The 25,475-nt window shown below is 48.7% G+C and overlaps 1 protein-coding gene across 1 annotated transcript in view; it reads left to right on the top strand.

Moving 5' to 3' along the window:
* The first annotated feature begins 919 nt into the window (after positions 1-919).
* Positions 920-25,475, top strand: part of BAZ2A (bromodomain adjacent to zinc finger domain 2A) — a 73,619-nt gene continuing 49,063 nt past the window's right edge. Inside the window, exon 1 of the mRNA XM_075591416.1 lies at positions 920-1,068. The gene's annotated coding sequence lies outside the window, so the exon portion shown is untranslated. The remainder of the gene's footprint in view (positions 1,069-25,475) is intronic.

Genomic DNA, 25,475 nt, shown 5'->3' with positions numbered 1-25,475 from the left:
CACAAAAATAGAACTGGCATTAGAAGTATGTGGGTGATGGGTTAACCCTTTTTACCGCCAAACACCATATATGTGACTTGTTCTTTTGACAGTGAACAGACCAAATGAAAGCAACGCTGACATCGCAGACAGCACAAAAGTGATGGCTATGGCTTCACAGATGCACTTTAAGAGCCGAGTTACCACTTGACAATAAAGCTTTGGTAGGAATTCCAATGACTTTGTGATATCCCCCAAACTTTATAAAATTCTGATTAAAATGCTTCATATTCCCACTAAGGGCCTCATGCAGAGAGCAGCGCTATTTGAAATCTCGCCATTTTCCGGAGAAAATCGCGCCAAAAACAGCTGAAAATGGCGAGCTAGGGAAAACGCGCCATTTTTTTTTCTATTTCAAAATCTCGCCGCGCGTCTGGCGAGAAACTACATCTCGCCAGTCTGAAAAGTATCCGAATTTAGAAAGGCGTGCTCGCCATCTAGCGGCTGTTTTTGGCGCGATTTTCGTCAATTTTCTCCGCCAACTAAAGTTGGCAAGAAGCAGGAGCTCGCCGGCTATAGGGAAAAAGAAAAAAATGCGCGATTTTTTTTTCCCCTTTCAGCTGCGCGCATCTCTTCATTTACAATTCTCCACATGCAGTAATGCTAAAAATTGCGAATTTCGCCCATTTCTGCATATGGAGAATAAAACTCTCCATTAAACCTACTTTTTATTCCCCTCTCCAATTTTAAAAAGTGCTGTTCTCTGCATAGGCCCCTTAGTCATCCAAGCTCCAAACTAGCCTAAAAAGTGCACCCCTCCCCACTATTCCATCAAGCTCTTCCTCTCCCCACCCTTGGAAATAGATCCTGCTTCTTTAAATAATTCATGTTAATCTAGCTGCTGGATGGAAATGATGGGCTGTGAAAACTGTGACATCAGCAGCAAAGCAATAACAGCCACCTGCTTCCAACAAGAGAGACATATACAGAGAGAGAGGGAGGGAGGGACAGTTAAAGAAGATACAAGACCAGGCTATACACTCCCCCTTTACGCATGATTACACTTGAGCGACAGGACAGGACATCCAGGTGAGTGTCCTGCCCTCCAGGCACCTCTGTGACCTCCATCTCCACCTCTCTCCCACCTGATCCTGTCTTTAACCCTCTCACACACTACTTTGTAACCAGCCCGTTTCATTTCCTGCAGCTGCCGGCAGCAGCTGGTGCCTGCTGGGTCTCAGAGGCCTCAGCTCACATCCTCTGCTCTCACTTCCTAAATCCACAGCGCCTTTGCAATAACCCCTCATACTGGGAATAAGCTCTGCGTGTTCCTACTTGCTGTGCATCCATTGTATTCAGAGCTACGGGGTATTGCGGGTCCATACTGATTCTAGTTTTGTTTGAAGTTTATTAAGCTGCAGAGGTTAGGGTACAAACAGTTAAGATGATCTTCAAGTTGGCGTGAACACTTGACCCATATTGTGAAGGACAAGCTCACCCAGTCCTGGTTTTGCAGATCTCAGCAATCTGTATGAATGCAGAGCAGCTTCCATCTAAGGAAACTGCACCGAGTTAACCCCTTAGCTCTCAGTTTGGCCTGCAAAGCATGGCAGGCTCCTCTCTATCAGCAAAGGGGTGAAGTTGATGTTGGGGGCATACAACTAGGTTTGGGTAAACCTGTCCTTGGCGAGATACAATCCTAAAGGCAGTAATCTCTCCACCTCCAGAAACGGCTTTGGTTGTAAAAAGAGGAGTTTTTCAGAAGAGCCATTTCTGGTTGTGAATTGGTTCGTGTTTTCCCCTAATGGAACCCCCCCCCCCCTTTCACAGATAGGAGTACAAGTACCTTAACAATAGGTAAAAGGGACTTTAGCTACCTCTGATTGCTAAACCAAGTTTTAAGGTGCACAGGGATGACCTTGTGACCACTGTCTTTTTAACCCCTGGTTTTTAATGCTTATTTTATATGATTCGAAGCGGACAAATTTCCCCCTTGAAGCCAATGGGGAATGTAATCTGAAAATGGCCCGATCGAACGCTTGGGATCATGTAGAATTAACCCCTGAGAAATCAAACAATATCACTTCTAAGGCAAACTCCTGAGTGCCTCATTGCCAGGCGTTGTATTTTTGCAATGTCTAAAGCGTCGACATATTAAAAATGTATAATACCATATAAAAAAATGGCAGAGTAGTAATTTATAAGAGCGCTGCAGCCGCAGGGCTGTAGAATGGGCCAAGCCCACTGGCCCGAGCTCTGACTGTGTGAGTTATGATGTCTGTTTAAAAAAAAAAAAAAAACACTAGCAGCTTGTGAATGAAAACAGGTTTAGCAAATGTTCTTTTCTGCCTGAGCATGTGAGTTTGCTTGTCCTCCTGTGAGGAGGGGGAGGAAGAAGCACAGACGGATTCGTGAGCAGCTCTGCATAGAGGCGCAGAGTGTTGGGTCGGATGGGAGGCGCAGAGTGTTTGGGTCGGATGGGAGGCGCAGAGTGTTTGGGTCGGATGGGAGGCGCAGAGTGTTTGGGTCGGATGGGAGGCGCAGAGTGTTTGGGTCGGATGGGAGGTGCAGAGTGTTTGGGTCGGATGGGAGGCGCAGAGTGTTTGGGTCGGATGGGAGGCGCAGAGTGTTTGGGTCGGATGGGAGGCGCAGAGTGTTTGGGTCAGATGGGAGGCGCAGAGTGTTTGGGTCGGATGGGAGGCGCAGAGTGTTTGGGTCGGATGGGAGGCGCAGAGTGTTGGGTCGGATGGGAGGCGCAGAGTGTTTGGGTCGGATGGGAGGCGCAGAGTGTTTTGGTTGGATGGAAGGCGCATAGTGTTGGGTTGGATGGGAGGCGCAGAGTGTTTGGGTTGGATGGAAGGCGCATAGTGTTGGGTTGGATGGGAGGTGCAGAGTGTTTGGGTTGGATGGGAGGCGCAGAGTGTTTGGGTCGGATGGGAAGCGCAGAGTGTTTGGGTCGGATGGGAAGTGCAGAGTGTTGGGTCGGATGGGAGGCGCAGAGTGTTGGGTCGGATGGGAAGCGCAGAGTGTTTGGGTCGGATGGGAGGTGCAGAGTGTTGGGTCGGATGGGAGGCGCAGAGTGTTGGGTCGGATGGGAGGCGCAGAGTGTTTGGGTCGGATGGGAAGCGCAGAGTGTTTGGGTCGGATGGGAAGCGCAGAGTGTTTGGGTCGGATGGGAGGCGCAGAGTGTTTGGGTCGGATGGGAGGCGCAGAGTGTTTGGGTCGGATGGGAGGCGCAGAGTGTTTGGGTCGGATGGGAGGCGCAGAGTGTTTGGGTCGGATGGGAGGCGCAGAGTGTTGGGTCGGATGGGAGGCGCAGAGTGTTGGGTCGGATGGGAGGCGCAGAGTGTTTGGGTCGGATGGGAAGCGCAGATTGTTTGGGTTGGATGGGAGGCGCATAGTGTTGGGTCGGATGGGAGGCGCATAGTGTTGGGTCGGATGGGAGGCGCAGAGTGTTTGGGTTGGATGGGAGGCGCAGAGTGTTGGGTTGGATGGGAGGCGCAGAGTGTTTGGGTCGGATGGGAGGCGCAGAGTGTTGGGTCGGATGGGAGGCGCAGAGTGTTGGGTCGGATGGGAGGCGCAGAGTGTTGGGTCGGATGGGAGGCGCAGAGTGTTTGGGTCGGATGGGAGGCGCAGAGTGTTTGGGTCGGATGGGAGGCGCAGAGTGTTGGGTCGGATGGGAGGCGCAGAGTGTTTGGGTCGGATGGGAGGCGCAGAGTGTTGGGTCGGATGGGAGGCGCAGAGTGTTTGGGTCGGATGGGAGGCGCAGAGTGTTTGGGTCGGATGGGAGGCGCAGAGTGTTTGGGTCGGATGGGAGGCGCAGAGTGTTTGGGTCGGATGGGAGGCGCAGAGTGTTTGGGTCGGATGGGAGGCGCAGAGTGTTGGGTCGGATGGGAGGCGCAGAGTGTTTGGGTCGGATGGGAGGCGCAGAGTGTTGGGTCGGATGGGAGGCGCAGAGTGTTTGGGTCGGATGGGAGGCGCAGAGTGTTGGGTCGGATGGGAGGCGCAGAGTGTTGGGTCGGATGGGAGGCGCAGAGTGTTGGGTCGGATGGGAGGCGCAGAGTGTTTGGGTCGGATGGGAGGCGCAGAGTGTTTGGGTCGGATGGGAGGCGCAGAGTGTTGGGTCGGATGGGAGGCGCAGAGTGTTTGGGTCGGATGGGAGGCGCAGAGTGTTTGGGTCGGATGGGAGGCGCAGAGTGTTTGGGTCGGATGGGAGGCGCAGAGTGTTTGGGTCGGATGGGAGGCGCAGAGTGTTTGGGTCGGATGGGAGGCGCAGAGTGTTGGGTCGGATGGGAGGCGCAGAGTGTTTGGGTCGGATGGGAGGCGCAGAGTGTTGGGTCGGATGGGAGGCGCAGAGTGTTTGGGTCGGATGGGAGGCGCAGAGTGTTTGGGTTGGATGGGAGGTGCAGAGTGTTTGGGTTGGATGGGAGGCGCAGAGTGTTGGGTCGGATGGGAGGCGCAGAGTGTTGGGTCGGATGGGAGGCGCAGAGTGTTGGGTCGGATGGGAGGCGCAGAGTGTTGGGTCGGATGGGAGGCGCAGAGTGTTTGGGTCGGATGGGAGGCGCAGAGTGTTTGGGTCGGATGGGAGGCGCAGAGTGTTTGGGTCGGATGGGAGGCGCAGAGTGTTTGGGTCGGATGGGAGGCGCAGAGTGTTTGGGTCGGATGGGAGGCGCAGAGTGTTGGGTCGGATGGAAGGCGCAGAGTGTTGGGTCGGATGGGAGGCGCAGAGTGTTGGGTCGGATGGGAGGCGCAGAGTGTTTGGGTCGGATGGGAGGCGCAGAGTGTTTGGGTCGGATGGGAAGCGCAGAGTGTTTGGGTTGGATGGGAGGCGCATAGTGTTGGGTTGGATGGGAGGTGCAGAGTGTTTGGGTTGGATGGGAGGTGCAGAGTGTTTGGGTTGGATGGGAGGCGCAGAGTGTTGGGTCGGATGGGAGGCGCAGAGTGTTGGGTCGGATGGGAGGCGCAGAGTGTTGGGTCGGATGGGAGGCGCAGAGTGTTGGGTCGGATGGGAGGCGCAGAGTGTTGGGTCGGATGGGAGGCGCAGAGTGTTTGGGTCGGATGGGAGGCGCAGAGTGTTTGGGTCGGATGGGAGGCGCAGAGTGTTTGGGTCGGATGGGAGGCGCAGAGTGTTTGGGTCGGATGGGAGGCGCAGAGTGTTTGGGTCGGATGGGAGGCGCAGAGTGTTGGGTCGGATGGGAGGCGCAGAGTGTTTGGGTCGGATGGGAGGCGCAGAGTGTTTGGGTCGGATGGGAGGCGCAGAGTGTTTGGGTCGGATGGGAGGCGCAGAGTGTTTGGGTTGGATGGGAGGTGCAGAGTGTTTGGGTTGGATGGGAGGCGCAGAGTGTTGGGTCGGATGGGAGGCGCAGAGTGTTGGGTCGGATGGGAGGCGCAGTGTGTTGGGTCGGATGGGAAGCGCAGAGTGTTGGGTCGGATGGGAGGCGCAGAGTGTTTGGGTCGGATGGGAGGCGCAGAGTGTTGGGTCGGATGGGAGGCGCAGAGTGTTGGGTCGGATGGGAGGCGCAGAGTGTTGGGTCGGATGGGAGGCGCAGAGTGTTTGGGTCGGATGGGAGGCGCAGAGTGTTTGGGTCGGATGGGAAGCGCAGAGTGTTTGGGTCGGATGGGAGGCTCAGAGTGTTTGGGTCGGATGGGAGGCGCAGAGTGTTTGGGTCGGATGGGAGGCGCAGAGTGTTTGGGTTGGATGGGAGGCGCAGAGTGTTTGGGTTGGATGGGAGGCGCAGAGTGTTGGGTCGGATGGGAGGCGCAGAGTGTTTGGGTCGGATGGGAGGCGCAGAGTGTTTGGGTCGGATGGGAAGCGCAGAGTGTTTGGGTCGGATGGGAGGCGCAGAGTGTTTGGGTCGGATGGGAGGCGCAGAGTGTTTGGGTCGGATGGGAGGCGCAGAGTGTTTGGGTCGGATTGGAGGCGCAGAGTGTTTGGGTTGGATGGGAGGCGCATAGTGTTGGGTTGGATGGGAGGTGCAGAGTGTTTGGGTTGGATGGGAGGTGCAGAGTGTTTGGGTTGGATGGGAGGCGCAGAGTGTTGGGTCGGATGGGAGGCGCAGAGTGTTGGGTCGGATGGGAGGCGCAGTGTGTTGGGTCGGATGGGAAGCGCAGAGTGTTGGGTCGGATGGGAGGCGCAGAGTGTTTGGGTCGGATGGGAGGCGCAGAGTGTTGGGTCGGATGGGAGGCGCAGAGTGTTGGGTCGGATGGGAGGCGCAGAGTGTTGGGTCGGATGGGAGGCGCAGAGTGTTTGGGTCGGATGGGAGGCGCAGAGTGTTTGGGTCGGATGGGAAGCGCAGAGTGTTTGGGTCGGATGGGAGGCTCAGAGTGTTTGGGTCGGATGGGAGGCGCAGAGTGTTTGGGTCGGATGGGAGGCGCAGAGTGTTTGGGTCGGATGGGAGGCGCAGAGTGTTTGGGTTGGATGGGAGGCGCAGAGTGTTGGGTCGGATGGGAGGCGCAGAGTGTTTGGGTCGGATGGGAGGCGCAGAGTGTTTGGGTCGGATGGGAAGCGCAGAGTGTTTGGGTCGGATGGGAGGCGCAGAGTGTTTGGGTCGGATGGGAGGCGCAGAGTGTTTGGGTCGGATGGGAGGCGCAGAGTGTTTGGGTCGGATGGGAGGCGCAGAGTGTTTGGGTCGGATGGGAGGCGCAGAGTGTTTGGGTCGGATGGGAGGCGCAGAGTGGGTCGGATGGGAGGCGCAGAGTGTTGGGTCGGATGGGAGGCGCAGAGTGTTTGGGTCGGATGGGAGGTGCAGAGTGTTTGGGTCGGATGGGAGGCGCAGAGTGTTTGGGTCGGATGGGAGGCGCAGAGTGTTGGGTCGGATGGGAGGCGCAGAGTGTTGGGTTGGATGGGAGGCGCAGAGTGTTGGGTCGGATGGGAGATGCAGAGTGTTGGGTCGGATGGGAGATGCATGATGTGGGTGTGTGTGTGTGGGGGTGAATCCTGTCTGCGGAGACGCACAGCAAGCGTCCCATCTGTCGGGTGCACCTTGCAGCTGATAAGGAGAGCTAGTATAACACTTGTCTGCCTATGTTTGTTGCTCCTGGCAGAAGGTGAACAGCAAGAACATGAGAGAGAGACAGATATATATACACACACAGACGGATGGGAAGTGAAAAGGATAAAGGAGTGAAGAGGGAGTCATATCCTGTTTCAACAAGTTTATTCTGCATTATTTTTTTCTAAATCTAAATAAGATCAAATCTGTACTGTTCTAGAAATTGCCAGTTTTCCATAGAGCAATTGGGCTTGTCGTCGTTCTGCCTATCCCAAAACCATCCAGCCCCTGATGAGCTCTGCCTATCCTCCCCCCCAGGTCAGGTTTTCAGGATATGTCAGGTTTTCAGGATATGCCAGCTTCAGCACTGGAGGCTCAGTCTGAGCCTCTGATTGAGCCACATGTGCTGAAAACGTGACCTGTTTTGTGCCACTGTGCTAGACGCTTATCAAGTATTAGCCTTCTAGGCTAGCCTTAAACGTTCCAGACTCTGGATCTGTTCACCTCCTGAACTGTCCACCAAGGAGGTACTCTGTCTTGCACTCCTGCGTTTATCTAAAATGCAACGGCAAAAACACAAAATCAACACACATCTTAACCTTGAATTGAGCACTGAAATGAATTCATAATGTACATTCTTGTCTCAAAAAGCACCAATCCCACGTATTATTATAATTTTTTTTTTTTATCTATTGATTCTTTTGAGGGAATTCAAACGGGGGGAGGTAGGCTGCTCCGAAACTGAACAGTGCTATCAGGGTCCTGTGATACTTACCAGTTTAGTTGCCTGTGTTTTGCGCATCTTTAGGGAAATTAAAATGGCCACCAAATATCACAGGTCCCATGGGCCTATGTGGCTTTCTATTGCATTTCGGCTCCTGAGGCCCCCCGGTTGAAATTATGTAAAGGGACAAAAAGAAAAAATAGAAATTCAGGATTTCTACCTTGGAGTGCAGGAGGGGCCGCAGTATTGTGATCTCGGTGTCACTTATGATGTGAATGGAAGAGGAATTGTCTCCTGCTCCGTTACTTGTCCAGTCAGGTGACGATCACGTAGCTCCTATGATATGTTGCTTCTGGAGAGTTTGAGACCTGTGAACTTGCTCACAAGTGGTATTTTTAGTTGCTGTACACTGTACGGTGGAGGGTTTTTTGTCATTTTTTTACTCGCCATAACTTATTTTGTGTCAGGTAAAAAAAAAAAGAGGAAAGCCTAACACCGAACCACGCCAAGCTAAGCCCCAGGTAGAAAGGTCATATACTAGATAGTGACGTTTCAGAAGTGTAGGATCTGCCTAATTACGGCGAAGATTAAGCTATTAGTAGGATTTGCCACAATAGGGGTTTACCTTTTTTTGTTTTTTTGGGCCCCACACCAATAATTTAAATGCAACCCCTCCATACCTGGCTCAAAAGGAAGGTCACATCAATGTGTCTTGTATACAGTGGTGCTCAGAGTCTTTAATTACCTTCTCGGGGTGCGGGCTTCTGGGCTGGCTGGAATTTGTAAGCTGTGATGATAAAGGATGGAAGCCAGGACCTATTCTCCTTCACTCAGACATGCTTTATTTACATATGGCAAAATAGACATCTTCTTTGGGTGCATGTTCAGCATCTCCAAAGCGGCTCTTTTATTGTTACAAATGACATAGTGCTTATTCTGGCTATCCCTGGTATAGCGGGGGCTCTCCTATTCCCACCAGGACCCTGCGGCAGGGGACCAGCGTCCCGTCCCCCTGTGCATGATGCCCTGTGTCCCTACCTATCGGATATAGCTGTGCTTATGGACCTGTTGCTACAACAACCCCCGTCATGTCCTAGGAAGCTGCTGTTTGAGGGACTTCCTATAACTCTTCAGTATCTATACACAATGAGGCTCCTATTTCTTCATCTGCCAGGAACCGGAGTTCCAGAACCTTTGTTCCACTATATATATATATATCCCCTAGTGAGTTCATTATCACCCTGTATATAAGGGCCGGGCTACATTCGACAGAGTCATCCTGCATTACCCATAAGTTAACCCTTTAGATAACTAGTAGTCCCAGTAGGGTGCTACATAAACAATTACATACCTACCGTTTATTGCATTATATACATTGAATGTATTGGTAAAACTGAGCAGCACTCCTGCTAATACTGTATGACTTTGTCCAACATATAGAGCCAGCGTGGGCAACCCTGTCGCCATTCGCCACTTGTGGCGAATTGGCACTGAAACTGTGGCGAACAGGGCCGCCAGGACTTCTTGTGTGCCCCACTCCCCCTTTCTCCTTCCCTGGTAGGGAAGGAGCGCGCTCCAGCGGTGTGACGCGCTCCCCTCCCTCACCCCCGGCCGCTTCAGCACATAACGCGCGCGCCCGCTCCAGGGCTCCGAATGCACGCGCTCCCTCCGAGCCGGCTTCAGAAATTGACGCGCTACCGCGCTCCCCTCCGAGCCGGCTCCAACTGATGTTGACGTGCTGCTGCGCTTCCCTACTCCTCTCCTCCTCCCGCCACCACTGCCTCCATCGCCTCTGTGCCGCGATCGGGTAGGAATGGGGGAGGGAGACTGATGATGAGGGGGACTTCTGAAAGGGGCTGGGGGAGAACAAGAGTGCTGGGGGAGAACAAGAGTGCTGGGGGCAGGACAAGGGTGCTGGGGGAGATCAAGGGTGCTGGGGGCAGGACACGGGTGCTGGGGGCAGGACAAGGGTGCTGGGGGCAGGACAAGGGTGCTGGGGCAGGACAAGGGTGCTGGGGGCAGGACAAGGGTGCTGGGGGCAGGACAAGGGTGCTGAGGGGAGGACAAGGGTGCTGAGGGGAGGACAAGGGTGCTGAGGGGAGGACAAGGGTGCTGGGGGAGATCAAGGGTGCTGAGGGGAGGACAAGGGTGCTGGGGGAGATCTAGGGTGCTGGGGGCAGGACAAGGGTGCTGGGGGCAGGACAGGGGTGCTGGGAGAGGAAAGGGTGCTGGGAGAGGAAAGGGTGCTGGGGGAGATGAGGGGGGAATAAATGAGATGATGATGATTGGGGTGAGGAGATGATGATGGTAGTGGTGGTGGCATGAGAGGAGGATGATTGGGGGTGAGAGGATGAGGGAGTTTGCGGTCTGAGGGCCGTTCTATAGTGCGTGCGCTTGCTGCGCCGTGCGCGCACACGGCAGTTATAGTTGGCTGAGGTTAGTCAGCCTTTCTATAATGGTGCCGCGCGTGCGCACGGCAGTGAGCGTGTAACCAGCCGACGGGGGAAGATGAGGAAAAGAAAGATTTCGCGCTGCTACCTCCGCTGAAATGTGTGTGTATGTACGCATGTACAATGTTAATAAATAATTTATTAAAGTATTTATTTATTTCAAACGTATTTATAACACACACACACACACACACACACACACACACACACATACTGTACACACAGTATCTCACTCGCTCACAGCATACACACAAAAAGCATGTGTCACGTGCACACGCGTTCGCACAGGCATGCGCCCACAAACTATAGAACTACCCGGGGAATTTATAAACTTGTTTTCGCATGCGCAACATAATACCTCAATTTTTACACGGTGTGGCTATTTTCACTTCTAATTCGCCACACCTGTGGCTACATTGAAAAATAGGTTGCCCACCCCTGGTATAGAGCATCCAGCTCTCTCCTCCTGCACCCACTGGTCCTCATGCTGTGAAAAAGAAGTGGTGCTGTGCATGAATGTGGAAAACACAATTCTGTTAAACAGTGGATATAAACGCTCTTTGAAACTACCTTCCAAATAGCTTACATTGTAAGCAGTAATCAATAGACCTTTTTTTCAAAGTGGAGCCTTTTACTTTTAATATAAATAGTTTGAACATGTAGGTTTGTAAAGTAAAAAATAAAAAATAGTGGTACCATCGTCACTCCACAACTTCCTGTATTTCGCTGAGCTATGAAGCTAATCATTGAGCCATTAAAATCTGAGCTATCGAGTTATGCATGGAACCATTCAAACCTGAGCTATACATGGAACCATTCAAACCTGAGCTATACATGGAACCATTCAAACCTGAGCTATACATGGAACCATTCAAACCTGAGCTATACATGGAACCATTCAAACCTGAGCTATACATGGAACCATTCAAACCTGAGCTATACATGGAACCATTCAAACCTGAGCTATACATGGAACCATTCAAACCTGAGCTATACATGGAACCATTCAAACCTGAGCTATACATGGAACCATTCAAACCTGAGCTATACATGGAACCATTCAAACCTGAGCTATACATGGAACCATTCAAACCTGAGCTATACATGGAACCATTCAAACCTGAGCTATACATGGAACCATTCAAACCTGAGCTATACATGGAACCATTCAAACCTGAGCTATACATGGAACCATTCAAACCTGAGCTATACATGGAACCATTCAAACCTGAGCTATCGAGCTACGCATTAAGTCATTCAAACCTGTAGTATTCAGACTATAATCTTGACTCTGCTTTCTAAGGTCGTGATTATACCAGAAGTCGTTGGCGACGCTGCGTGGCTGGAAAACAAATAGCTGAAATTCACTGAAGGTTTACATACCAGCGCGCCGCCTGGAGCTGCAAGGCGGCAGTCTCCTGAAGAGATTTGCAAAATAGTTTTCTTGAGGCAACGGCCGCGTCACGTGAGCGGTTCAGCCAATGAGGGCAAATCGCTCACGGCCACGCCTCCAAGCCGCCTCTGCTCAGTCTTCTTGTTTTAACCAAGATGCCGCTCGGCGGCAGCGCAGGGTGACGTCAAAGAATAGCGCTGCCGCCCTGCAGCTCTTGGTATAATTGAGGCCTAAGGTCGAGATTTATTGTGGTTTTGGCGACGCGCGCGCCACAAAAACAAATACCTGGGTTCCGTCTTGCTGCTTATTGTTGGCGTGACCGCGACCAGGCAGAGGCACGACGGGGGCGGCAGAATCCAGGAGAGACAAATCAATTGTCTCTCCATGCGATGGCCACGTGACATCAGCGTCACGTGGAGCGGTTCACCCAATAATGACGAACCGCTCGCGTGATGTCACTGGCCATGCCCCCTGTTGCCTGTCGCCTGCATACAGTGCAGGATTCGTGCGCACGCACCGCGTGAGTGACGTCACGTGCACGCCCTACAGCCTTCCACTATAAGCGCGGCCTTAGGGGAGGAGGCTCTGAGCCATCTCATTCGTTGTCCGGCTCCTACATTTTTCAGGCTCTAGGTTATCAGAGAAAAGAAGGCGAATGGAAGTGAAGATTTCTATATGGAAATATAATAGAGAATATATGGCTGGAGTGGAAGAATGGAGGGGCAAGGAGAGAGAAATGAAAAAAAAAATTCAAAATAAAGTACACTTTTTGCTCAAAGACACATTATTTCAAAGGTATATATTTATTTTTATAATATGAAAGATGGGAAACTTTTGACGTAGCTGTGAACTTGAGTTGGGCTAGTGGATTGATAGAAAAAATCAGATGGGATATAAACAGGTGAGAGGAACATCTGTGGGTTATCTTCATGTTGTAGAAGTGGATAGGCTCAAGTTACAACACACTGTGAAACTTTGCATAGGAGACTTCAGGGTGGAAGGGGCGTTAAACATTTAAACTAGTTCTGGGCTTCAGAACAGCCCATTTCAATTTGAAAATGTATGATCTTAAAACCAGGAATGGGGCGCGGTTTTAGAAGAATGTCTGCATTTGTCAACCATGTCTTGAAACCTAGATTATGAGGGCCACTTGGCCCACCTAGTGTGCTCATTTTCCTAGTCGGACCTTAGACCCTACTTCATGGGCGTCCGCAGGAGGGGCAAGGGGGGACGCTTGCCCCCCCCCCCTGGATATTATCCGGTAATAGAATCACTTGAGTGAGAGTCAGAGCAGGACTGCAGGGGAGGTGCGCCATCTATCAGCCTGACCCGGAACTTCCTGTCTGCTGCTATAGAGCGCTCCTCACCACATGCAGCTCTCTCCTACTCTGATTCAAGAGATTCTACTACCGGGGTGGGGGGGGGGGGGGTGGGGGAGTAGGCATGGAGGGGGAGAGGGGAGGACTGTGAGAGATGTGAGGGGGACTGTGAGAGATGTGAGGTTGGGCTGTGAGAGATGTGAGGGGGGCTGTGAGAGATGTGAGGGGGGGCTGTGAGAGATGTGAGGGGGGGGGCTGGGAGAGATGTGAGGGGGGGGCTGGGAGAGATGTGAGGGGGGGGCTGGGAGAGATGTGAGGGGGGGCTGGGTGAGATGTGAAGTGGGCTCTGGACTCATCCTTCCCCCCCCATGTGCAGTCCAGCAAGACAGGGGCAGAGTGTGAGTGAGAGAGCAGCGAGAGAGCGTAAAAGTAAAATAGATACAGCAAAAGAGAGACCAAGGAGCATGATGCTACTATGGATGGAAAAAGAAAGCTGGGGAGAGAGAGGGAGCACATGATAGAAAAAAAACCCTGCGCTGTGTCTTGTGTGTTGTTGAAAAAACAAGGAGAAGCAGACAGTGAAAAACGAGTGAAAGCAAGCAAACACTCAGAAAAACGGGGGAGCGGAAGATGTGGGATTATATCTGGTGAATGATGTGGATGCCATCCAATGCTAAGGCAAGTGCTGTGAGGTTATAACTGGTGCTTGTGTGGCAAGTGTTTTGGGTGCAACCTGCTGCTGTGGGTGCAATCTAGTGCTGTGGCAAGTGAAATCTGGCCCGCAGCGGAACGGGATGGACCCAATGATGAAGCATGCCACCAAAGGGAAACCCTATTGGGTGAGGGTATATAAAGAAAACATTGTTTTCCTTGCTTTTTGGAAAAAACGTTGATTTTGCATTACTGAAGGGTCTTTTTTTGATTAGAAGTATATATACCCACGCACCCACACTGTGTGCCACACATACACTTTTCCTTTTTCAAGTTTCTATTACTGTATACAGGGCTGTATTCAATAAATAGTGCATTGTAGGTGAGTTATTTGAAGTTCACAAATCTCATCTTACCAATATAACTATGCATTATGCAAGGAAAGCTTGGATCTCCTAGCAGGAGAACTTTAAAGGGATTTTTCAACTCCCTGCAGCTCATCTACAACCCACAGTTTATTCAATACCGTCAGCACGGTGATGAGCAGAGTATTTAATGATCCCCATTTCTTTTTCTTGTGCCCCACCTGACACACATCATGTCGGAGGATCCTGCGCAGAGAAGCAGCCTTAAAAAGTAGTAGTACGGCTGGAATTTCTGCACTTAAGCACCAGAGTGACATGGCAAGTTCTCCAGGCACCCACCAGATCCTGCAACCCTGAGTAGCTGCTCTTTTTTGATGTCATAACTACACTTCCACAATTGCTTTATTACCCTTCAAGCTTTCTCAAATTTGCTTGAAAATGCACCATTTGCCCTCTCTTTTTTTCAAAATTTTCTGGTTGGGCTCGCTCGCCACAGTGCACTCACCACCACTTTTATGCCGGGCACTGGCCGTTAAAATTATGGCCCCTCTGAAAAAATTTCTGCGGACGCCCATGCCCTACTTGATCCTTGGCTTTCTTTTATAATTGCCATAGCCGTGTGTCTATTCCAAAAAAAAAATTATCCACACACACTTTTAGTTGTGCTACAATCTCTCACATTTCCACACCCACCCACACCATTTATATCCACTCCCACTCCACACACACCTTTTGTAAAGCACTGTATATACTGTGGGCTCTCCATTCATTTTTATTCACACTGATACACACACACACTCTTACATCACTTGCTTTCAGGAACCTTTTGACACCTCTAGCCATAAAACACATCCACACCGGGGGAGGGACAAGCACAGATAACATTCCAAGAGACACTGTTGTTAAGTATTCCCTTTGCTTGCTTCATTCATTGTAACATCGCCGGAAGAAGAGATCAGTGTATCTCGAAAGCTCGCACAAATAAAAGCATTTCGTTAGCCACAGAACGGTATCATCTATTTATTTTTTGATTATATATATATATAATTTTTTTTTTTAACTTGATATATTATTATTTTTTTTTCACTGAAAAGAGGGATGGGGTACAAAAATTAAAAAGGGAAGGGGGTAGGTAGGTGGTAGGGTACATTTTCAGTTGTACAAATACACCGTAATTATAACATTAGATTGCACATTTATTATATTTAGCCCCAGTGCATATGGTTTAAGTCAAATACTGTATAACTGCATAGTTTGAGATATCCAGGGGCAAGGTAATTTAGCACTAGTCATATATTTCCAAGCCAAAATATTTTACCAATGTGGATACAACAATGAGCTGTAAAGCCAGGATTGGCTGGTCCTGTTCCTAGTTATGTTGAGTTATGAGTCACATGAGGATCAGGGATTGCAGATCTCAGACCAGTGATAATAAATGTAAACCATGAGTTGGTCTAATAAATTCCACCTGCATCCCTGCAGTTGTGGCTTAGCGACCCTACTCCAGCACCACTTTTACTCTCCAATGAGTTTCCTCTCTGAGCCCAGATGAGGTATGTCCGTCTCATTGCATTTGAGGCACGCAGTGGCTGGGGTCTCTGGGTCACCAGCCTATTGTCTTTGGTAACAATATCCAGCCTGGAATGAAAAGGCAGTCAAGTCAGTCCCTCCTCCCTATCTATGATTAGGGGGTAGTAAAGGAGAGCCTTTTATTTTATAGCACAACAACCTGCTGGGATATATAACACTTTCACCCAGGAGCACTTCAAGCTCTTGGATTGAGGTTCTTTACATTTACGTGAAGCAGACACGTGCTGTTAGTCTAAATCCGTGTTTCTCAAGCTTTTGGGGCTCACGGCACACATGGAAAATAATTTTTGATTGGCGTCAAACTAAAATTGATTGGTTTGTATGGATTTTTGGCATATAGCCAGGAACTGGGACCAAATAGACATTCAGCACCGATGCTATCAACTGAGCAGAGGCAACGAGGTAATGAAACTCGCCCACCTGTTAATGTGACACTTGAGCTTGATGTTTTGGGGGGATTTCGTTGAATTAGGAAGTAATATGTGATAAGCAGACTCTCATTTCATCTTCAACACAGTTGAGTCTTTTCGCATTCAATGCTCGTAAGTGTGGAATTTCTCCCTTCCCCCTCCCACCCCCCACAGAATATCTTCCCCACAGAATCACAATGCCATCTCTCCCACAAAACCAGAATTGCATCTCTCCCACAGAATCACTATTACATCTCCCCCACAGAATCACTATTACATCTCCCCCACAGAATCACTATTACATCTCCCCCACAGAATCACTATTACATCTCCCCCACAGAATCACTATTACATCTCCCCCACAGAATCACTATTACATCTCCCCCACAGAATCACTATTACATCTCCCCCACAGAATCACTATTACATCTCCCCCACAGAATCACTATTACATCTCTCCCACAGAATCACTATTACATCTCTCCCACAGAATCACTATTACATCTCTGCCACAGAATCACTATTACATCTCTCCCACAGAATCACTATTACATCTCTCCCACAGAATCGCTATTACATCTCTCCCACAGAATCGCTATTACATCTCAACCACAGAATCACTATTACATCTCCCCCACAGAATCGCTATTACATCTCTCCCACAGAATCGCTATTACATCTCTCCCACAGAATCGCTATTACATCTCCCCCACAGAATCACTATTACATCTCTCCCACAGAATCACTATTACATCTCCCCCTCAGAATCGCTATTACATCTCTGCCACAGAATCACTATTACATCTCCGCCACAGAATCACTATTACATCTCCGCCACAGAATCACTATTACATCTCTCCCACAGAATCGCTATTACATCTCCCCCTCAGAATCGCTATTACATCTCTGCCACAGAATCGCTATTACATCTCTCCCACAGAATCACTATTACATCTCTGCCACAGAATCGCTATTACATCTCCCCCACAGAATCACTATTACATCTCTCCCACAGAATCACTATTACATCTCCCCCTCAGAATCACTATTACATCTCCCCCACAGAATCACTATTACATCTCTCCCACAGAATCACTATTACATCTCTCCCACAGAATCAATATTACATCTCTGCCACAGAATTACTATTTCATCTTTCCCACAGAATCACTATTACATCTCCCCCTCAGAATCACTATTACATCTCTCCCACAGAATCACTATTACATCTCTCCCACAGAATCACTATTACATCTCTCCCACAGAATCACTATTACATCTCTCCCACAGAATCACTATTACATCTCCCCCTCAGAATCACTATTGCATCTCTCCCACAGAATCACTATTACATCTCCCACAGAACCAGAATGGCATCTCTCCCACAGAATCACTATTACATCTCCCACAGAACCAGAATTGGATCTCTCCCACAGAATCACTATTACTGTACATCTCTCCCACAGAATCACTATTACATCTCTCCCACAGAATCACTATTACATCTCAACCACAGGATCACTATTACATCTCTGCTACAGAATCGCTATTACATCTCTCCCACAGAATCGCTATTACATCTCTCCCACAGAATCGCTATTACATCTCTCCCACAGAATCACTATTACATCTCCCCCACAGAATCACTATTACATCTCAACCACAGAATCACTATTACATCTCCCCCACAGAATCGCTATTACATCTCTCCCACAGAATCGCTATTACATCTCTCCCACAGAATCGCTATTACATCTCCGCCACAGAATCACTATTACATCTCCCCCTCAGAATCGCTATTACATCTCTGCCACAGAATCGCTATTACATCTCCCCCTCATTATCACTATTACATCTCTCCCACAGAATCACTATTACATCTCTCCCACAGAATCACTATTACATCTCCCCCTCAGAATCACTATTGCATCTCTCCCACAGAATCACTATTACATCTCCCACAGAACCAGAATTGCATCTCTCCCACAGAATCACTATTACATCTCCCCCACAGAATCACTATTACATCTCCCCCACAGAATCACTATTACATCTCCCCCACAGAATCACTATTACATCTCCCCCACAGAATCACTATTACATCTCCCCCACAGAATCACTATTACATCTCCCCCACAGAATCACTATTACATCTCTCCCACAGAATCACTATTACATCTCTCCCACAGAATCACTATTACATCTCTGCCACAGAATCACTATTACATCTCTCCCACAGAATCACTATTACATCTCTCCCACAGAATCACTATTACATCTCTCCCACAGAATCGCTATTACATCTCAACCACAGAATCACTATTACATCTCCCCCACAGAATCGCTATTACATCTCCCCCACAGAATCACTATTACATCTCTCCCACAGAATCGCTATTACATCTCTCCCACAGAATCGCTATTACATCTCCGCCACAGAATCACTATTACATCTCCGCCACAGAATCACTATTACATCTCTCCCACAGAATCGCTATTACATCTCCCCCTCAGAATCGCTATTACATCTCTGCCACAGAATCGCTATTACATCTCTCCCACAGAATCACTATTACATCTCTGCCACAGAATCGCTATTACATCTCCCCCACAGAATCACTATTACATCTCTCCCACAGAATCACTATTACATCTCCCCCTCAGAATCACTATTACATCTCCCCCACAGAATCACTATTACATCTCTCCCACAGAATCACTATTACATCTCTCCCACAGAATCAATATTACATCTCTGCCACAGAATTACTATTTCATCTTTCCCACAGAATCACTATTACATCTCCCCCTCAGAATCACTATTACATCTCTCCCACAGAATCACTATTACATCTCTCCCACAGAATCACTATTACATCTCTCCCACAGAATCACTATTACATCTCTCCCACAGAATCACTATTACATCTCCCCCTCAGAATCACTATTGCATCTCTCCCACAGAATCACTATTACATCTCCCACAGAACCAGAATTGCATCTCTCCCACAGAATCACTATTACATCTCCCACAGAACCAGAATTGGATCTCTCCCACAGAATCACTATTACTGTACATCTCTCCCACAGAATCACTATTACATCTCTCCCACAGAATCACTATTACATCTCAACCACAGGATCACTATTACATCTCTGCTACAGAATCGCTATTACATCTCTCCCACAGAATCGCTATTACATCTCTCCCACAGAATCGCTATTACATCTCTCCCACAGAATCACTATTACATCTCCCCCACAGAATCACTATTACATCTCAACCACAGAATCACTATTACATCTCCCCCACAGAATCGCTATTACATCTCTCCCACAGAATCGCTATTACATCTCTCCCACAGAATCGCTATTACATCTCTCCCACAGAATCACTATTACATCTCCCCCACAGAATCACTATTACATCTCAACCACAGAATCACTATTACATCTCCCCCACAGAATCGCTATTACATCTCTCCCACAGAATCGCTATTACATCTCCGCCACAGAATCACTATTACATCTCCCCCTCAGAATCGCTATTACATCTCTGCCACAGAATCGCTATTACATCTCCCCCTCATTATCACTATTACATCTCCCCCACAGAATCACTATTACATCTCTCCCACAGAATCACTATTACATCTCTCCCACAGAATCACTATTACATCTCCCCCTCAGAATCACTATTGCATCTCTCCCACAGAATCACTATTACATCTCCCACAGAACCAGAATTGCATCTCTCCCACAGAATCACTATTACATCTCTGCCACAGAATCACTATTACATCTCCCCCTCAGAATCACTATTACATCTCCCCCTCAGAATCACTATTACATCTCCCCCTCAGAATCACTATTACATCTCCCCCTCAGAATCACTATTACATCTCCCCCTCAGAATCACTATTACATCTCCCCCACAGAATTATACATAAATACACACACACACACACACACACACACACACACTTGCCTCACTTGGAGTAATTCTCCGAGTATGATTTCAGAAGTCCCTTGTAATCCCTAGAGACGCTGTCGGAGCTCAGCGTGGGTGAAGATGAGAGCCGGCTTTGCGGTGCACCACTGTACCTCACCACACCGTTGAGAAACACCGGTCTAATGCCGCGCGTATACCCAATGCGGATGACGCGCGCCACGAAAAAAAATCATGTTTTGCACTGAGCGCCCACTAAGTGTGCGCGACCACGCACGTGAACGAGACGGCCAAGCACGCAAATTTAGAGCAGATCTCAGAATTTGTTTTCCCCGAGCGACAGGCGCGTCACGTGAGCGGTTCAGCCAATGAGGGCGACCTGCTCACGTGACGTCATAGCAACACCTTCAGCATGCCTGTCGCCTCCCGATGTCTCCTGCCTACAGGGCAGGTTTCAAGCTTGCGCATCGCCCTCAGGGAGCGTGAGCACCCTGCTGGGGCCATGGTGCCTTCTCCCGTGCGGAGGCTGTGGGAAAGCGGGTGCTTTCCCTGGCCGTGGGGGGTGTTCCCGGGGGCATTCCTAGTGACGTCCCGGAGCTGGTTCCCCCTCATTGGGCAAAGCGCTCACGTGACCTGTCTGTCGCGCTGAGAAATCAGTTTAACTAATTTCTCACGTAACGCGCACCCCCTCCTGCTTCTGCGCAGACGCGCTAGCACGCCACATGGACGCAAACACTGCCTGAAGGCAGACTGTTCGCTCATCGTGCGGACGCCTCCGCACGGTCTGCAGTACCATGGCCCCAGCCTTAGTATTTGAAGAGGTAGCTTACCAGTCTCGCTTTCCTTTTGGTGAACTCGGGTTATACATTGTTAAAGGTAAGTCTGTATTGTATGTCTTTATTTATATAGCGCCATTAATGTACATAGCGCTTCACAGCAGTAATACATGTGGTAATCAAATAAATAACAGATAATATAAATAACAGGTCATGGGAATAAGTGCTTTCGACATAAACGTAACATTAAGGAAGAGGAGTCCCTGCTCCGAGGAGCTTACAATCTAATTGGTAGGTAGGGAGAACGTACAGAGACAGTAGGAGGGAGTTCTGGTGAGTGCATCTGCAGGGGCCCAAGCTTTATGTATCATGTGTTCAGAATATCCACAGTGCTATTCATATGCTTCTTTAAGCAAGTGTGTCTTAAGTTGGGTCTTAAAGGTGGATAGAGAGGGTGCTAGTCGGGTACTGAGGGGAAGGGCATTCCAGAGGTGTGGGGCAGTCAGTGAAAAAGGTTTAAGGCAGGAGTGGGCTTTAGATACAAAGGGGGTAGAAAGAAGACATCCTTGAGAAGAACGCAAGAGTCGGGGTGGTGCATAGCGAGAAATTAGGGCTGAGGTGTAAGGAGGGGCAGAAGAATGTAAAGCTTTAAAAGTGAGTAGAAGAATGGAGTGTGTGATACGGGATTTGATCGGAAGCCAGGAGAGGGATTTCATGAGGGGAGATGCTGAGACAGATCTAGGAAAGAGTAGAGTGATTCTGGCAGCAGCGTTTAGGATAGATTGTAGGGGAGACAGGTGAGAGGCAGGAAGGCCGGACAGCAGGAGGTTACAATAATCAAGACGGGAGAGAATGAGGGCCTGAGTCAGAGTTTTAGCAGTCGAGCAACAGAGGAAAGGGCGTATCTTTGTTATATTGCGGAGGAAAAAGCAACAGGTTTTAGAAATGTTTTGAATGTGAGGGGCGAATGTGAGAGAGGAGTCGAGTGTGACCCCTAGGCAGCGTGCTTGGGCTACTGGGTGAATGATCGTAGTTCCAACAGTAATGTGGAAGGAGGTAGTAGGGCCAGGTTTGGGAGGAAATATGAGGAGCTCTGTTTTAGCCATGTTGAGTTTAAGGCGACGGAGGGCAATCCAGGATGATATAGCAGAGAGACATTCAGAAACTTTGGTTTGTACAGCAGGTGTAAGGTCGGGTGTTGAAAAGTATATTTGTGTGTCGTCAGCATAGAGGTGATAATTAAACCCAAAATATGTTATTAGGTCACCTAGAGAGAGTGTGTACAGAGAAAAGAGAAGAGGTCCCAGGACAGAGCCCTGGGGTACCCCCACAGAGAGATTAATAGAGGAGGAGGAGGTGTTAGCAGAAGAGACACAGAAAGTACGATGGGAGAGGTAGGATGAGATCCAGGATAGAGCTTTGTTCCGAATACCAAGAGTATGGAGAATGTGAAGGAGAAGAGGGTGGTCCACGGTGTCAAATGCTGCAGAGAGGTCGAGTAATATGAGTAGAGTGTAATGACCTCTGTCTTTGGCAGCATGAAGGTCGTCAGTTATTTTAGTGAGGGCTGTTTCCGTGGAGTAAGCAGTGCGGAAGCCAGATTGTAGAGGGTCTAGGAGAGAATAACAGTTGAGAAAATGGAGCAAGCGAGAGAATACAAGACGTTCAAGGAGTTTAGCGGCAAAAGGCAGGAGGGAGACAGGTCGATAGTTAGAAAGACAAGGCTTACCTTACACCTGCTATACAGACCAAAGTTTCTGAATGCCTCTCTGGAATATCATCCTGGATTGCCATCTGCCGACTGAAACTTAACATGGCAAAAACAGAGCTCCTTATACATCCTCCCAAACCTGGCCCTACTACATTTGCAGGAACTGCTTTGCCATGATATAGTGAGCCATTTAAAGTGAGCTTTTTAAGTGAGAAGTTATAGTTAGACTATAGTTTGACTAGAGGTGACTGGTGACTGCATCTTTCTGCAAACTCTTTTACTCACGACAACAAACGGTAAGCTATTCAGATCACACTATGATCCCAAACTTGCTAACCTGCATATTTTAACCCCCCACCCCTTTACAACTTATTTCACTGCAGCCTCTCCCAAAACTGAGTGCACAATACACTGAAACCCTGAATTGACTCTAGCATTGCAATGCACCATAACATTTGACAAGGAACAGGCACACCCCTGCTGTTTAGTCTGCACACACTCACATTGTTCACAGCAGCTCCTTGCAGCACTGCCTACCTCTGTCATAATGAACCTGCTATGTATAGTAACTTTTTTCTTTCTCCTGGCCTCATGCAGATGTTACTCCCTCTATACACTACAAACTCCTCCATCCTGGCCCACACCCAACATCACCATACACCCTGGACTACTCAAAAGCCTTGCACTATCTACTGAATGTTGGTGGAGAACTCTAAAAAGCAGCACACCAACCACTGCTCACTCTAATAGCAAACACCACAAATTTACAACCTACAAACAACTACCCAAATTCCTACTTGTACTGTTACTCTCTTTAGCAGGTGATATTGAACCTAACCCAGGTCCTCCCATTTCAGCTCTGTCCCATGCCCCTGAGAATTCCACCTTTTAAATTCCAAAAAGGGCTATCTGTCGCCCATATAAATATCCGGAGCCTGCTGCCCAAACTGGACGAACTAAGGGCATGGTGCCTTATGCATAAACCCAAAGCCATCATTCTTACAGAAACATGGCTATCCCCTAAAACCCCTGATGCAAATATCGCTATTCAGGGATACTCCATTTTTAGGAGAGATAGGTCAAAGAGAGGAGGAGGGGTGTTATTTTATATTGCAGACACCTTACAATTTACACTGTTAAATTGCCCACCAAGCCCATCCTCTTTTGAAATTCTAGTTGGCAAAATCTGCCTCCCCTTTTCTAAGCCCATCTTGCTTGCTGGCATCTACCGCCCCCCTAAAGCCCCTCTACATTCCCTGACATCACCCAATTTCTTGGCTCCATTTCCTCTCTGAATGAGAAGAGTGAGCTGCTAGTTCTTGGAGATTTCAACTTCAATTGGCTTGACCCTAAAAACCACAAAATCCAGATAAAACTCAAGTCACTTAACCTATCGCAACTCATTTCCCAACCCACACGGACAAACCTGAAATCGCATAACCATTCCTTGCTAGACTGGATTCTCTCCTCAAACCCCAGCAGAATCCAATCCTCTGGCATCCTTCCTGACATTTTCAGTGACCATGCAATAGTGTACTGTGTAAGGAAAATTAAAACGCCCCAATCAAGCCCTAAAGTTCTCCTCACTAGAACATTTAAAAACTTTAACCCACAACAGTTTCTGGATGACCTTACCAACTGCCCATGGCACAGAATCGATTTAATTCTCGACCCTGATTCTGCGCTTGACTATTTCCAATCAGAGTTCTTAAAACTCTGCGATACCCATGCTCCACTACGCAAAATAAGAGTACGGGGGGCCCACCTTCCATGGGTTACACCTGACCTTATAGCACTCTACCAGTTCAGGGATACCTTGTGGAAAAGCTACAAAGTAACTGGCACTACCAAGGATCTCAATCACTACAGATGCATGCGGAACATGTGCACAAGGCAAACAAGGCATGCAAAAGCACAATATTACTCTGACAATCTCCACCAAAATACAACAAACCCAGCTAACTTCTGGAAGGTTATCAACAACATATTCCAGCCTCCTAACCATCAACAACCAAGTAATATCACTAAGGGGGATATTACTCTGACAGACCCCACTGACATTGCAAATGCATTCAATAATTACTTTGTGGGGTGCGCCACTAACTTATTAGCAAAACGCAGCCCAAACCACAAACCTGAATCTCATCCTGGGAGTACCCCTATAGTCCCACCCCCTCCCAACACTGCCCACAATTTTCAATTTGGCCCAGTATCTGAAGAGGAGATTATACAAGCGCTCCTCAAACTAAAACTAAGCAGCCAATGTGGACCTGACTTACTACAATCTGGGTTCCTACGACTTGGTGCCCCAGCCATTGCCAAACCAATTGCGTCCATAGTCAACTCTATCCTGTCTGCAGGCCATATCCCTAAGACCTGGAAAACTACCAGAGTTGCCCCAATCTTCAAAAGTGGGGACAAAAACACTGTCTCAAACTACAGGCCAATCTCACTTCTCCCAATTCTATCCAAAGTCATGGAAAAATGTGCCCACTCTCAATTAAGCGATTTCTATACCAAGACAAATTTCCCTAGCCAATTCCAATCTGGGTTTCGTCCCAAACACTCCACCGTAACTACCCTGCTAAACGTTTGCAATGAAATCCTGTGTGGAATGGAACGGGGTCAACTCACTGGTGCAGTATTCCTACATTTTGCAAAGGCTTTTGACACAGTTGATCATGCTATCCTGCTCAACAAACTCCAGAGCTCTGGAATAGGGAAGCTTGCTTTAAACTGGTTTCAGTCCTACCTATCAGGAAGATCCCAACATATGTCCATCTCAGGCTCTAACTCCAACCCCCTGGACATCACCTGTGGTATCCCGCAAGGCTATGTTCTGGGGCCCCTACTCTTCTCAGTGTTCATTAATGATCTTCCCACAGCTTGTAAGGAAGCCTCAATACACATGTATGCAGACGACACAATCCTATATGCACACAGCCATAGCCTCTCTAACCTTCAACACATACTTCAGTCTGACTTTTTGAGACTCGAAAACTGGATTTCCCAAAACAAACTGTTTTTAAACACTGACAAGACTGTAACAATGGTATTCGGGACCAAGACTAAATTTTTAAAGCTTCCAGTGACTGAGCTCCTGATTAGAACCAACGCTAACACCACCCTAACCCCTGTCATTAGTTTTAAATACCTGGGCTTATGG

Source organism: Ascaphus truei, chromosome 3, assembly GCF_040206685.1.
Source record: "Ascaphus truei isolate aAscTru1 chromosome 3, aAscTru1.hap1, whole genome shotgun sequence".
Classification (NCBI taxonomy): domain Eukaryota; kingdom Metazoa; phylum Chordata; class Amphibia; order Anura; family Ascaphidae; genus Ascaphus; species Ascaphus truei.
Note: the sequence above shows the minus strand (reverse complement) of the source record. Positions and strands in the feature narration are given on the sequence as shown.